Here is a 13,616-nt window from a genome sequence, read left to right on the forward strand (position 1 = left end):
CTGGGCCTTCTGCACAAGGATCCTTTCTGCCTCTCTTGCTTTTGCCAGCACTATACTTTTTTCATCATATGTTACCAAAGTATTCAGTATTGTAAATCATGCCAGTCTGGGTCTTGCGTTCTAATAATCGTCTCTATCACTTTAGATACTTTCTCAGGATCTTCCCTATAGGTCCCGGCTAACTCTTTCCAGGCTTGTAAGTCTGACACAGAAAATGCCACTTTGATAATCACCAGTCCCCCTGCTCTTACTCGCTGGAATAAGGGAGTGTGAATGCTTAGGGGAGCACCTCTCCTTGTTTGCCTCACGATGGGGCTAAAGCTCTCACTTCCAGCAAAGTAGCTTTTCTCCCTCTCTGAATCCAAATCTGTCTCTTCCCTGTTCCATTGTTTTAACTTTTAGCTGAATCAATAATTCTACATCCGCTTCTTCCTGCCTATATTTTATACACCGTTTACCAACACTGCATGCAGAGCAACATCTCTTGAGCAGCTGCTTATTATGCTTTTCCAATGCTAATACCATAGGATTCTCTAGGTATATGCATACATTCCTTTTGCAAATCCAAATTATTCTGCAAATCAAAGAATAAATTGACATACAGTAATTCATCCCACTTCACCTTCTTTCACGTAACAGCATCAATTGCAAAATCATATTATAATCAACAGCTCCGTTAACAAACCATTTCTCACGACCTTTCAACTTACATATTGGCCACCAATATACATGTCAAGAGGTCACCCCCAAACTTCTTCCAGTACCTTAGAATACAACCTAAAGGAGAACGATTTGGAATACCTTTCCCTCAGGACTGCCAAGATTGTTCTGCACCACCCACTGTGGTGCCCAAAGAAAGTTTTGGAATCCTTTCTCTTTGAGATTGCCAAGATTGCCCTGCACCACCCATTGTAGTGCCCGAAATTCCAAAAGCTGAGCTGTACTCCGGCTGTCTCTGTAGTAGTGTACAGCTTCATCAAAGGTACCAAGCCTTTTTAGCCCAGCACTGCGTGCTATCACTGAGTGCGACTTAGATGCAGGCAAATACCTTGAAGTAATGTCTTTACCTATTTCCAGAAGGGGAATGCATGGAGTACTCACCAGACCAAGGAACTGGAGTATCTCCCCGAAAATACTTTGGTGTGTGCTGGAGCTCTAGCAGTTCCTCCAGTCTGCTGATCTCCTGGTGCAGGGTCCCATTTGGATCACCAAAAAGTGTCACCAAAACTCAGGAAATAAACCAGAATTCTAACCAGAATGATAAGTTAGAAACCGACATTATTACACAAGCGGGTGCAGGGGGGATTGCTCTGCCTATCATGCACACTGAGAAGGGACAGTTTACAGCTTATATATCTTCATTATATACATATTCATTATCATTCCTCTAAATGCCCACCTAATTCTTGTTACTCATGCACATAGTAATTTGGGTAGATAAGGTAGGTGAAGGCACTGTGAATTTTGAGGAGTAGTCTTGGGGGGTCGTGGTGGTTGTTTGGGAGAAACACCGCTATTCATTTTATCCCTTTATAGAAATCTGTTAGTTAAGGACACTGGAATGCATGTTTAGTCTTTCCAATTAACTACATGTTCTTGTTTGGTCTAATTTACGACCCTGAGAGGCTCCTCATGTTGCTTTCTTTTGCAGCTGTTTACCTATTTCTCAGGCCTTATCAACAGGAGGAAGGTCTACACTGCTTTGAGAGAAGACATCTGGTCCTCTTGTTGCATGCCTTCCTTATCTTGAGAATCCTTGTAGCCTTGTCCATGTCTAAGACTCTATACACAGTGAAATACTACTTTAAGAATCCTTGTAGCCTTGTCTGTATCAAAGGCTCTATGTACAGTAAAATACTAATTTAATCTGGTATCACTGGAGGATCCTGATGCTGCCAGGGCTATTTAGTCAGTGTCTTTCCCTTTCAATTAAAGACATTTTTCCTTCTCGTTCCTGACGCTAACCTAGCAGAAGTGCTGGAAAGGAGGAATATGCATTTGCTGTTAATCCCATAATCTAAGTTGGGGATGCACTACTGGTGGATTTAACTACCTAGTGAATCCCACTTTCCTGACAGATGCTTGTCAGGCTCTTGGTAACGCTAGTGTACTACCTATGATTAAAGCTGAGCTAGTTCTTTACCTCAGATGTGTGGTTCTCCAGCTGTTCCTCAGCTCTACTGACTGTGCTTTCCAGGATCTGTACAGAAGGCAGTGGTACTGGCTATGCTATGAGTGAGCAAGCAGGCATAAACATCCATAGCAATAAGGCAATTCCTCTTGCAGAAATACAAGTGGACAAGAGGTGGAGCAAGTGCATTGCGGTATGGGCAGGAAAACAGGCACAATTTTACACTCCTGTGTGCATACAGGAGTAGCAAGGTGTAATCAGCCTCTCCTGAAAGGCAGCCTTTTTTTATCTCTGCCACTGTTGCCCTATTGTTTAACTTGTGATGCAAAAGTGACTTAGTTCTGATGAGGAACAATTCCATTCGTCATTGCTTGTATAGACTGGCAATTAGTCCTATTTTTGTCCAGCATCAACATCTTTGCTAGACTAGATAAATTCAATAGGAGCACGAATGGTTATTTGCAGATGGATATTTTGCCTTTTAAAAAACAAACAGAAGAAGTCCCACCACAAAAAAGCCCACAATCCAGGTGAGTGGATAGCACATTAATAACTGTGCGTGTTCAGGAAAGGTCAGGAGGAAGTCCATGTTGCATGAGAAAAGGAGCTCAAGAGTGAGCAGATGCCAAATACATTTTAAAAACTAATAAAAATTGGAGGGTGCTTAGGCTCTCAGGGAGCTGACTGCAGATACTCTTGCACTTATTTTTCCAAAGGACTGTGTATTCTTTTCCTTCCCCTATCAGAAGCTGTGCAAATTCATAAGCATATTAGCCATGTTCAAATTGAGCTTTAAGGGTGGCAGTCCAGATCCCCCCTTACACATATCTTGAGAAATGCTGACTGATGTGATTTATCCAAGTAGAGTGGGCCTGTAGGTGTAGCTGATGCAAAGCAAATCACCAGTCTTGTACTCCAAGCCCAAATATCGCTGCCTTCGGTAACGTGTTAGCGTAAAAATGCTTGTTGGTGACATCGACCTCACAAGCTTTGTCTTTGCATTGCTGTATGCTTCATCCTATGCCTATAAATGAATGTTGTTTTTTTTTTTTTAAAGTACATGCACAGAGACAAATTTCAATTTTATGAAATATTGTAGGAACTGATACACCAATATTGTAAGGTAATAGAATCATAGAGTAGTTAGGGTTGGAAAGGACCTCAAGATCATCAAGTTCCAACCCCCCTGCCATGGGCAGGGACACCTCACACTAAACCATGTCACTGAAGGCTCTGTCCAGCCTGGCCTTGAACACCGCCAGGGATGGAGCATTCACAACCTCCCTGGGCAACCCATTCCAGTGCCTCACCACCCTCTCAGTAAAGAATTTCTTCCTTAGATCCAATCTAAACTTCCCCTGTTTAAGTTTGAACCCGTTACCCCTTGTCCTGTCACTACAGTCCCTGATGAAGAGTCCATTCCCAGCATCCTTGTAGGCCCCTTTCAGATACTGGAAGGCTGCTATGAGGTCTCCATGCAGCCTTCTCTTCTCCAGCCTGAACAGCCCCAACTTTCTCAGCCTGTCTCCATACGGGAGGTGCTCCAGTCCCCTGATCATCCTCGTGGCCCTCCTCTGGACTTGTTCCAACAGTTCCATGTCCTTTTTATGTTGAGGACACCAGAACTGCACACAGTACTCCAAGTGAGGTCTCACGAGAGCAGAGTAGAGGGGCAGGATCACCTCCTTCGACCTGCTGGTCACGCTCCTTTTGATGCAGCCCAGGATACGGTTGGCTTTTCACTGAAGCCGGCTCATGTTCATTTTCTCATCGACCAGCACCCCCAAGTCCTTCTCTTCAGGGCTGCTCTGAATCTCCTCTTTGCCCAACCTGTAGCTGTGCCTGGGATTGCTCCGACCCAGGTGTAGGACCTTGCACTTGGCATGGTTAAACTGCAAATAATAACAAAGCATGGTGACATATCTTTTAATAGATACATCAAACTGCTTTGAAATTATAATCATATGCCTCAGAAAGACTTAGAAAAAATAGTATCATTATCCTCTAAATCCATTTTATGTATATACTTGATACTTCCTGTCTGACTAGTCTTCTGCTATTTGACTAATTCTAATCTAAATCTTTTATGTACTGGGATTAAGCCTACAACATGCAGGTTTTCCATGTGGTGCAAATCTGCAAAAGAAAGACTGGGTAGCAGTGGAAATTACCATATAATCTCTACCCCAGGTTTAAGTGGATCATTTTGCTTGTTAGCATAGTAGCAAAAGGTAAGTATCAATATGTTGTGCTTGATAATGTGTCATTTGCCATAATTCAATAAATCAGCAGTAGTGTGAAGTTGGTAGGGTTTTCTAGATGAAGAAAGTACTTTATCTCCTATTTTCCTGTAGTTCCTTATTCAGCTTCTCCACCCTTCCCTTCTGCCAGTTTAGAAGGCAAATTCCAGAGCAGCTTGGATTTTGGTGCTTGATTTCTCAGCTTGGAAAGCATTAATTTGGTCAGAATCCACCTGAAATACTGATACATCCTTATTCAGAACAACATAAATGAAAAAAAAAACCCCAAACCCCAAACCTCAGCAAGTGCCAAACTGATTCCCATAGAAAGCTACTGTCTATGCAACACAACAAATGCCAGTTGGCTGAAAACTCATACGGTCCTTCACTTTCATTTGAGGAGAGGAGTCACCACTGGGCTCTCGGTGATCCCTTTGGCTACTCTTTCTTGCATCTTTGCAGTCTCGTGGTTCTGCCCAATCCCCTGATGTGGCCCTGCCCTAAACATCCAACCACATAGTCCGTTCTGCATCTGCTCCCATGCGGCATACGTCCATGACACCTTCCTCAGCGGCATGCCCCGCTAGTTTCAGAGCTGCTTTGTAAGAGGTGCTTAGATGGGAGGAGGCAGGGTGGAGTGTGGAATAGGTCTGAGACGGAGATGTATCCAGAAAAAGCCTGGGAAATGCTGTGCTGAGGTATGGATTTCCAGCTGAATCACGTTTTATATTGTACAGTGCTGTCTGCATTCCTGTGATGCACAGGGGAAAATGAGGATTTTTGTATTTTAACTGGAAAAAGCCGCCCACATGAGAGAACCATGAAGTGACCCATTTTCTCCTTAAGAATTTTTCTCTGCTTGTTTTGTTCTTTCCATTACTCCAGTGAAACTCCCTCTCCCACAAGTGGTCACTCATGCACAGCAGTTTTTCACAGTTGACAGTAGAACTACTTTCATAGTGGGACCAATTGGATGTAATAGGAGGGTGCTATGACTTGATGGGCTGCTGCAGTGTGTTTGTGGTGCATGGGCTCAGCAGTGCTACATGACAAGTTATTTTTTACTGCTATGGCTTGCTAAAGACTTCTGTTTGTGCCTCCACCACTACTGGTGAGATTTGTGGTTGTTCAACACCTCATGGATCAGGTCTTTTCTTACTGATGACCCTAGAATAAACATCATAGTTGCTTACAGGCATCACTTGATGTTAATTCCTCCAGGGTCCAAGGGTAATGTGCCAGGAATGAAGAAGTACTGGTTGAGTTAACAAAGGAAAAATCAATTACAGATATATTAGGGTGCTATATTAGATACGCCTGTACTCCCAACAGGATAAGCTAAGGGCTGTCAAAACACTGTGCAATCTATTTCCCAGTTTTATGTAGCTTTGCATTTGGTTTTCGTGGAGGTTAGAAAAAAAGCTTCACAAAGCCTGGTAATTTGGTCTTGATTCAAAAGGTGCTGAATAGGTTTGCCTCCAATGTCCCTATTTTTGTGTTATACACGATGATTTCTGCTGTACTGAGCATTCCTGAGAAAAGCAAGGTCACTTTAAGATTTGTCTGACTGGATGCAAAGAGGGGTCTTGATGTGACTCTGTGATCTTGTGCAGCTGTCTGAGACAAAGTGATGGGGAGGATGAGGCAAAGAAGTGCCTTTGTCTTGCAGTTCCAGTTGCTGGAACAGTGCTCAGCCCTCATGTGTTTATATGTCCACTGATGAAAACAGAAACCACAATTGAAAACACAATAGTGGATCTAGCTCTTTGCACTCATGTTTTGCTCTGTTCACCATGGTTATTGCAAGCAGGGATCCTGACTCTTGTTTTCCTTGCAGTAAATGGTGGAAGTCCCACTGACAGCAGAGGGAGAGGACCAGGCTCTCCATAGACTCTTTTTCCCCTGAATGCAGAAATAAAGCAGCGGACTTTGAAATGCAACCTTCATATCTTGTCAGTATGTTTCTTTCTAGATTCCTGGGAGGGCCCTTTAAAGCAGCATCCTTGATGGACACACACAGGAAGAGGGCTAGACATAGCAAAGCATGAATAATGCTAAATTCTAGCCTGGTCACTCACCTAATGGAGCTCTGAGTAATAAAATGAGGTTTCTGAGAAAGAAGGTGGAGTAGAAATCTCATGCTGTTTGCAACAGGTTTGTGCGTTTTGTTTTTGTGTGTGCTTAAAAAGATTGGTTTGTTTTTAAAATGGAGTTCCTTGCCCTTCACCAGCACACATGTGGCCCTAGCACCCCAACTGCCGTTGTAGCCTTTGCTTGCTTTGTGAGAGAATGTGCCACCCTGTGATCTTTTCAACACCCACCCAGGCTGCAGACATACTGCCGCTCAGAGCAAGCTAAGCAGAAAGAGGTTTTGTGTGGGCCCATGTAAGTGAGTGGATAACACAAGAACCAGCTCTGTGGTGTACTGAACAGGACAGGGTAGTGGAAAGAGCTGAGGTCTGTATTTCCACATCTGTGACCAAAATCAGTCTCCCTTTTGCAGCAGCATGGACCCCAGCTCTGGAAGTAGAGATCCCTGTGGACAGACCCCTCCCACTGCGCGCAGCACTGGCATGGAGTACTGTTTATTTGTGTAGTTACAACCTGTGGGCAGTGATCCGTTCTAGGAGGATGACTTCTGAGGCAGGACTTGCAGAGGGCAACACAAACAATCCCTAGGAGTCAGGGAAACCAGGAGCCATGGTGAAGAAAACCATATATATTTACAGTATTTGTGCCTCCTTTTGTTCTTACTACAGGAACTGTTGTAAGCATTTACAATGTAAAAATTGTAGTGACAGTAAAGCTCAAAAGTCTTTGATGGTGATTTACACTGCATTGGCAGAATCACACCATAGGTACCAGCCAGTATCTCTTTAAGAGTTCATTCATACAAGTAAATGAATGTCAAAACCAGCCTCCAATAGGCCAGCCTGACCACTTCCAGCTCTGCAACAGTGTCTTTGTAATGCGATTGCAAATGGCCAGGGACTTTTTCAGGTTAGATAACAACCATGATACAAAATTAGGTCTGGAGGAAGAGTTTCCACCTGTCGTGATGTAGCACTTCAGGGCATGTTCCCGGTGACATGTTTTCTTTACCAAGGGGGACAGATGGGACAGACTTTACCCCACCTCCCTGTACATGTCTGCAGTATAAATATCCACACTTAAGCAAGGCTCTCCCTTGGCTCCTTTAGTTGGCAAAAGAGAAACAGGCTTTTTTTAGGATGAGAGTTATCAGACCTATTTTTGATGTATCGTTTTAGGTGAGATTAATGGTGGCTTCCAGCTACTTGCTTCTTTCCAGTGTGACTAGATTATATTTAGAATGTATCTGCACAGAAACATCACCCTTCCTGACTAGACCTGATTTCTTAGGGGCAGAGTTGATTTTGGTAGGTGATACACATAACATGCAAACAAAACCAGGGATGGGTACGTTATGCTCTATTTTGCTGTCTGCCCCAAAGCTGGATTTTGCTGTTGGTGTTGAAGATAACCCCGCAAACTTGGTCTCACATATAAAACTTCTCTTCCATCCCATCCAGGGTTGGCTTCCAGCATGCCTTGCAGGTTTGTACACTGCCCAAAAACACCCTGAGGGGACATCTGCAGGCTGCTGTTCCATGCTTGCTCCTTAACTGCAGTGCAGGCAAATCCACAGTATCAAAAGAAGTGTTGGGGACATGATACTCCTGGTTTCGGGCTGTGATTTCACAAATCAGGAGAACTACATTAGGGTAAATACAGTGTGACTCAGGAAAGAAACAGATCCACATTTTTTCTTAGAAAGCCAGATGCTTTACAGGACTTTGGTTTTCATCTGATGTAGTCTCCAGCAGGTCCTGCTGGGGAGACGGGTCAAGGCGGAGGGAACTGGGCTCTTTCCTCTCATTATTGAAGTGTTAAATATGTTACAGAATTCTGGTGTTGAAAGCTGCAATGTGAACAGTTGAGGAAAAGTTCAGACCTGCATACTTCGCTTCCAGAAAATGCCCACATGAATTTCTCTGAATTAAGTGGAACAACCACAGGGGAAATTCTCAGGACAGACAATTTCAAATTCTAAATAGAAATGTAACAGGAAATTAAAGTCAAAAGGAAAGACCTATGACCAATGCCCCTAAAGAATCATTTGACTGGTGTCTATATTTCAGCTTCATAACAAATCTAGGCAGACTACCAAGAAGAATGTATCTTTTATACTTTTTCAATTCTGTTTCTCAAGCTCAAACCACTTGAAGTAAATAAAACTGACTCAGGAAATTAGCGTATTAAGGTTTTCATTGATGTGATTGTAACTGTAAAGAATATTTCGCAGTATTAACGTCAGCATCCAATCATTAGTTTGCAGTCAATATAGTTGGATGCATCTGATAATTAAAGACTCAATCCTGATCCCATTGATCTTTTAAAACTGCTTCCCCTGTCAGCAGCTGTTTGTATTTGTATGTTACAGGTATGAGAGATTTCAAATGAGGAAAGCTCCAGCTTTCCTAACAGCAATGTCTCAATCATCTCTTCAGTGATTTTGGTGTTGGGAGACAATAAATACCTACATAATGTTAATGAGCAAGCACTCACAAACTGTTCTGTTTCAGTTCATGGTGTGACTTCACAAGTAACTTCTTACAAGTTGGAGGTGAGTCTTTGCCACCATTGGGCCACTAATACGCTGGATTATTTGGGTTCGCAAAACCTGTATGGCAATGCCGCCACATGCCCAGCACCACTAAAAGGGACATCCAGTGACCTAAGAATATAGTGGAAAGAGAAAATTAGTGCTTGGGTCTATTTGCGAACCCAAGAGAACAAATACTACAATGGCAAGCTTACAGTCTATTAGGCTTTCTTCTCAGATTAATATTCCAGACATTCAGTGCTAGAAAATTTTTGAAATTAAAATTGTAGTCTATAGTATGTGAGTGTACGCATATGTATAAGTGTACTCTCTGCCATATATAACAGGATAAGACTAATTGTAGTGGAAAATCATACATCCTGAGTGCACTATATATATATATATATATATATCTATCTATCTATCTATCTCAGTATAAGACTAATTGTAATGCCATATATAACAGTATAAGACTAATTGTAATGGAAAGTCATACATCCTGAGTGCACTATTGTTACTCCATTGGAACTGCCTGTTTGGTGTGTTTGCACATAGAGGCTTGATGTTCTTTTATGTAAAAAGACTTTCTTTAAAAAAAATCCACCCCAAAACACAGCTTTTTAACACTTTCTGTCTCTCTACCCCAACAATTAAAGATTAATTGGATGTCTTAAAACTCAAAGGTCTCTTTCCCCACTCCCAGTCTAGAAACAAGCATGAGAAATATCAAAGGAGGTAACAGATAATTATCTCTATATGTGCATATATGCAACACCATGCACATTTTTATGCGTTATACATTGGAAACTTCAGCAGTGCAGGGTTTCTAAGGGGCTGTACCATGCCAGCCATAGCAGTAATACTAGTTGCTTTCCTCCCTGAATATTATCCCATCACTTTCAGGGTGGAGAAGCAGGTTGCTGAGCTGCAGCTCTGTTGTTGTGAGAAACAGCTGGCAGAAACCCATTGAGCAGTAGCACTTGCTTGCTTTGCCCTTGAGCCCAAATAACTGTTTTATTGGCCTTCCACGCAAGCTGTGAGTCCCATTTGTTTCTTCAACATGGAGGGAATGAGAAGACTTTTAAACAGTCTTGCATGTGTGTTTTACTGATGATGATTACGGAGCTGTTGCTGCGCACTGGAAGGGGCTGGGATGCTTCCAGGAATGCTGGGTTACTGCATGTACATAGGAACAAGCTGAACAGCGGCTGCAGCAAGGTGGGAGGATTTCTTTCTTGTAGTTTTTCAATGCAGCTAGATGAATACAAATAAAAAGCAACTGAGCAAGTTATTCTCAAAGTACCTCCTGGCCAGGAGGAGTGATCTAAATAACATAAAACACTTATTTGAGCAGTAGAAGGGAAGACAGATGATTCTATAGGGAGTCAATTGAATCTTGCTTGCTTGGCATCGCTTGCTAAGGTTTTCTCTGCTTTTGAAATATTTTGTAAGAATTCCTCCCCTGAGTTGGTCTCTCTTCCCATGGAGTTCTTATGCAAGGGCTTGGGGGCTGCTTCGTTCAGCGTTAGAGATTAAGATCACAGGTAATTAGGCCCTACTTCTGAATCCTCTGTCCTTGCAGGAACTTTAGTGGGTTCAAAATGTATCAGACACACAAGAGTGGTGTGTGACTGACAATCCTGTTTCCACGTAAAACAAGGCAAAAAAGCAGTAGGTGGAGATGAAAAGCATTTCAAGACTCTAAGATATTGAATATATGCACCTCTTCCCCATGTGTGACCCAAAAGGCAGTATGAAGTTTGCCAATAAGAATCCAAACAAATAAGTTGGAAACCTATTCTCATTATGTGTACAGATACTTACTGAGATAAAAGAGATCATAAAGCAGTTTGAGGTCTGTAAGCTGCCTGCTGCTGCAGAAACAGCAATCCTCCTACTGTCTCTTGTGTGACTTGGAAGTCTCCGATCTAACTCCACAATAAGCCTAGCCATGCTTAGCTCCATAAAGAGCAGGCAGGAGGAAGCGTATTTCAAAAACCCAGCATGTGCTACTATTGTGAAGAGTTGTTTAAGTTTTTTCCCCTTACAGCATTTCAGAGGACAAAAGTGTTTTTTCATGGATAAAAAAAAAAATGAAATGAGAAACCACAACTTTGGGGTACAAATATTTTGTTTATAAAAACTGGAAATGATTTTGGGAAGTGGTTTTTAAACGTTCTTTTTTAAATAGAAAATGAGTTTAAGTAAACAGGAGAAAATGCAGTTTTGGGTCTGAATTTCTTTGTCCAAAAAGAAAACATTTTGTGTGGGGAAAAAAGGGGGAAAAAAAGCTTTTGTAATCTACAAAAGTATTTGGCGTTTGTTTAACACTTCTATGTCTTTGTTTGCATCTCGCTCTGCCTCTTAATTGTCGTAATTTATCCTTCCCAAGATGCAATGTTATTTATCAAGGAATTTTGTTAACTACGTCATACGCTCAAAGGAAGGTGGTGAAGAGGAAGGTTCCTGTTGCAAGACAGCATTCCTGGGGGCAAGTCACTCTGCTAAAGCTCTCTTCAAGTCAGATAACTATGTTATAGAAGAGTGTGATGCCACAAAGAATGTTTGCGGTGAGTTGTCTTTTGCTTTCTTAAAAGTACAGCATATACGTCATCTTGCCAAATCATTGTTCTCATGTCAGCCACTTTCCATGTTGAGAAACTACATACCTCTGTGTAAAATTGCAGCTCTCCAAAGGCAGCTGAAAGTTCAGGATGTTACTGGGTTATAGGGTGGAATAAGTTGCTGCTTCTACATGTTGGTATAGATGGGGAGAAAGGTGACGCTTTCTCATTAAGTTTCACCAAAGACTCACTCTAATTCTGGGTTGTCAATACTGGAGAGAAATGACCCTCAGTGTATCATTTATTTTTAACCTGAGACAGTCTCTAGGCATTTCTAGCTTTCTGTCAGTAGATCTGATTACTATTTGTACTGTCATTTCTTTCAGTGGCAGACACACACAGCAGAGATTGACAACAGGGCCAATCATTAAGCTTGCCTAACAATTTAAAAGAATCATTAGTCTTGTCTTGATCCTGTTTTCACTTGTTGATTTGTTATTAAACTTCAGCCCTGCGGAGTGGCATTTTCCGCACCAGAAGTTTTCCCCAGATGGAGTGGCAAAAGCTAAATCACAAAGGGCTTGCTGAGTCTTCAGTCAGGAAATAAGCTATTTTTGCCACTGTGAAGTCTCAGGAGGAAGGAGGAGAGGATACAGTTTGCACTGAAAGTGGAGGGGCTACATGGGAGCTGGCAGCAGGGTCAGCAGAAGGGTAACAATGACAGATAGGGAGGTGACAACTGAACTACAACTCAGATAGAGTGGGGCTTGAGGAGTCAGCACAGACCCTGAGACTTCAATTTCTTTCCTGCTGGCCAACAGATGGCTCTAAAGTGGGTTTTGCCCTTCCCTCGGATGTGGTCCTTGCTGCCTGCCTCCTGTTGGTGCAAAGCCTAGAATTCCTCAGTGTGCCACAACACAGAGGGCTTTTGCGAGACATGGCCTATGATGTCTGTGTTGGTCTTATGGGCAGCTTGAACAGAGACACCTGTAAATCCCGTGTGTCTTTGTGACAGATTATGTTTGGGCCTGCATCAGTTATTTATCAGCTTTGTATGAACGTAGGAAGCTGATGTGGGAGGTACGTGATTATGAGCGAGCTCTGAAGCCCAGGGTCTTCTTACAAGTATCTGTGTGTATAAAACACAGGGCACGTGCCTCTGCATGCACAGCTGGCAGGTTGCTTGAGATCCAGCATGCTGAAGGGGAATTTGACAATATGGACATGGGCAGTCAATGAGCTTGTTCTTGAATGTAGCCTTGGGACTGTTCTCATGAAGCAGTGTAGATGCATGTTCAGTGGATAAGGAGCAGCTACTTTGTTAGCTTGTGTGGTATGTGTCCTTTGTGTGCTGGTTTTGGCCCAGATAGAGGTAATTTTCTTCGCAGTAGCTAGTAAATGGCCATGTCTTGGATTTGTGCTGGACATAGTATTGATAATACAGGGATGTTTTAGTTATTGCTAAGCAGTCCTTACACGAAGTCAGGGTTGCCCCTGTTCCTCACACAGCCCTGCCACCAAGAAGGCTGGGGGTGAACAAGAGGTTGGGAGCAGTCACAGCTGGTGCAGCTGACCCCAACTGACTGCAGGGATATCCCACACCATATGAAGTCATCCTAAGCAATAAAACAACAGGGGAGGTTGGTGGGGAGGCTCACGCTCAGGCACTGGTCGTTTGGTGGTAACCAGTTGTTTTCATTTGCACCACTTGTCTTTCCTGGGTTTTATTTATCTCTGTTTGGTTTTATTTTATTTATTATTTCCCTTTTAATTATTTCATCATCATCGTCATCATCATATTTCAACTATTAAGCTGTTTTTATCTCAACCCATGAGTTTTCTCACTTTTCCCCTTCAGATTCTCTCCCCTTATCTTCCTGAGTGGGCAGGAGCAAGCGGCTGTGTGTTTAGTTGTGGATGGGGTTAAACCATGACACTTTGCCATAGATCTAATGCTGTGGGAAAACAGCAATAGTCCCCAGCAGTAGCTTTATCTGCTTGTGTTAATCTGCAGCTGCCAGACAACCTGCAGAAAATTCCACTCCAGAATCAGTGGC

The sequence above is a fragment of the Psittacula echo genome (assembly GCF_963264785.1).
Source record: "Psittacula echo genome assembly, chromosome: 1".
Classification (NCBI taxonomy): domain Eukaryota; kingdom Metazoa; phylum Chordata; class Aves; order Psittaciformes; family Psittacidae; genus Psittacula; species Psittacula echo.